The sequence below is a fragment of the Chrysemys picta genome, unplaced genomic scaffold, assembly GCF_011386835.1.
Source record: "Chrysemys picta bellii isolate R12L10 unplaced genomic scaffold, ASM1138683v2 scaf2566, whole genome shotgun sequence".
Lineage (NCBI taxonomy): Eukaryota > Metazoa > Chordata > Testudines > Emydidae > Chrysemys > Chrysemys picta.
Genome location: NW_027055269.1, coordinates 1 through 3,048, shown reverse-complemented (window position 1 = coordinate 3,048; position 3,048 = coordinate 1). Strand labels below are relative to the sequence as shown.

Genomic DNA, 3,048 nt, shown 5'->3' with positions numbered 1-3,048 from the left:
TTCTGCAAACAAATACAGTAGGGTAGAAATAGTGGTTACTTATTTATTAAATATTTTAAGCCATTCCAAGTATGACAATCATGTTTTCCTAGTCTTTATATAAAATGGCAACAAGCCGCTCTCTCCAGCAGGGATTCTCGGACTTTGGTATTTGAGAAGAACTTGGCTGTACCATACATCCCAACTGTGCCTATAGCTGCATCTTACCACATAGGTATTGGCAGGGGAGATACTATGATCATGAAAGTGGTTTTCCCAGGCTCATCCATTCCACTGCAGGTGTGATGACCCCTGCGATTTCCCCAAATGCGGGAAACTCGACTGCATAATTTGTGGTAGTGGGGGACTGCGTTCATGCTTTCCCCTGGCACTTGGTCAAAGACAGAGAAATAAACACGTAGGTATTGTATCCTACTGCTTAATTTGTTACGCACTGCCTACTTATAGATGAGTAGAAAAATTACAGTATCAGTTAACTTCAATGTAGATCAAATGGAGAGAAATGTTTTACTGACAATGTCCTTCAATTAATATTGACATTAATTGGAAGTAGCCCTACATTGCGCCACAAAAAACCACAGAGTCCTAGCTCCCACAGAATTATGCACCACTAACAAACTAACACTTTCCCCCTCACCCCCATACATGGGCTTGGGAGCCAATAGTCAAAGTTTTAAAATAAAAAAAAAATCCAAGTAATTTATTAAGCAGAAAGTATCACAAGCAGCAAATTCAGATTTAATATATTCTTGTGAGAATAATGTGGACTATGCAAAAATGCCTTCATAAATAAGGCAAAGCATGTAGGTTAAGACACAAGGTGTTAATATCTTACGTAATTTTCAAGTGATGATATGAGCGCATCTTGTTCAAAGCAAAGCCTATTTGAAGAGGAAAATTGATTGGTTTCATTAGCTACCTGCTAGTAATGGTACCTAATTTTTCAGAGCCAAGTTTAATAGTTCTGTTATTAACCAAAATGCATTGCATGATTCTGTAAACAGAGAACAAGTTACATTGAAGTGCAGCTGTAAAAACATTTACGCACACTTACATACTCTTATGCACATTCTTTTACCACAAATGTATGTTTTCCACTATGAACTATAAGTAATATGAATCTTACTTAAATATATGCACACACAGAATATCAAACTAGGGTGTTTTATAAATTACCATGGAGGGAAAGCTATAAGGGAGTGCTTTATCTGTACATGCAAAAAACAAATGATGCAAATAGCGATATGTAGTAAGCCATCCTTTGTACAACATTAATATTCTAACCACTTAATAGGATTCTACAGCAAATATCACGTATATTTCTGACTTGTGCAATTAATCATGCAGACAACATGAAAGTGTGCTTTCTCCTAGCATTTGGAAAAATTTAGGCAACAGTAGTACACACACACACACAAAAATGCAACTGCCACTATACCAAGTTAATGTAACCACAGGAATTTTTTGTCCAAATTCATGTTCCTATTTCAGATAATAAAAATGCCTACGTTCTTTATTTGTATTAATTCAGGTATCAAGCATACTGATTTTTAAAAGGTACAGAACATTTGTTGTCTTTAAGCATCAAAAGCACTAAACTTAGAATCAGAATTTACTATGACCACAAAAATATTAATAATACAGATAATACATACCCTGGGGAGTTCAAAATTATTCTTTTTTGTTATTCTCCTTCATGGATGAAGGCAGAAAGTTGGAAGTGTTCAATTAAGAGCAAATTAGGCAACATTTGTAGCTCTCAAACATTTCTTCTACCGAATGAAGAGTTCAGACTTCATCCTGGGAGGTTACTACTTAGTCAAAAAAAACCTGCTACGCCAAGCACTCTAATCACTTGTTTTTTCAAGGGATTTCCAAAAAGCAATGTCCAAATCTTCAAAGAATGCACAAGCTGCTCCTCCCACCCCGCATTTTGTTCAGCAGCAACAGTTTATCCACACCTTTCTTGATTAGGGAAATGAAATAAGCACCATCCTACTTTTCTTCTTCACAAAAAAGCTCCAAGTGGTTTGAGTAAACGGACACCGCTACAGCACACACAGAAGGTTTTATTTGATTTTAGCTTTGCTGACACACTAATGAAGGCCCAAGCAGACAAGGCAAGAGAAAATGTTATTTGAGCACAAATTTAATGTTTATTCACTAGACTGCTTGCCTTTGAGAGGGTTGCCCAAACATAGCTCTTGCAATGCAGAGTCAATCTTTTCTAGTGGTCTCTTAGCAAACATATGGGAGCCTGGGAATTTCTCATGCATTCAGATAAATCAAGAACCAGACCTTTCAGACCACTAACATTTAGTACCTTTAGAAGGAGATGTCAGATTTCTCTGGGACTCTCTGACTTTACATTGTTTAGATTACACCAAAGCCACCATTTTTCAAAATCAAAACAAAATTATTTCATATATAATAAAATGGGGACTTCATCATTTCAAAGGCAATTCTCTAAAACAAATCTGAGACAAACATGTTTTTACATTTATTACTGTAGGTCTCAAAACTTATAACAGACAAACCTAAACTATTAAATATATGCATCATATCTGGCTCTTAAAATGTACTGCAGCTTCTCTATTTGTCTGCATGATTTTTCAAATGCCAAATCTATCCTTTTTGTATCACGCTTCTTACACATATTCAAAAGTCATGCCTTAAAAAACTTGGTCCAATGTTTTCAGCAAAGCAGCCGCGCTCATCAATTACCTGAAGCCAAACCACGTTAGGTTATATCCTTGTTGGATCTCCTGAACTATGCATGACTGGTCACTACTTTGATAGGAGTCTCAAAACTCCTAGGAAAAAAACACTGGTGCTGCAGGAAGTTTTATTGCAATATAGCCAAACACTTAAAACTCCAGCCAAATTATTTTAAAAATCATACACACTTTTTTGCTTGGGAACAGTTCAACATACTCCACATATTATCCTGAAAGTTAGGTCTTTCCAGCATGGCCAGTTGTCCACATTTTAAGGCTTGCCAAACCTGAAGTATATCTGAGATTTGGGCTTGGTATGTTCAATGGGACA

General features: G+C 36.3%; 1 non-coding gene across 1 annotated transcript; it reads left to right on the top strand.

Annotated features, from left to right (window-relative positions):
- Positions 1-210: 210 nt before the first annotated feature.
- Positions 211-367, top strand: LOC135980295 (U1 spliceosomal RNA). The gene has a single exon (XR_010597422.1). It is a non-coding gene; the product is annotated as a U1 spliceosomal RNA (small nuclear RNA).
- The last annotated feature ends 2,681 nt before the right edge of the window (positions 368-3,048 follow it).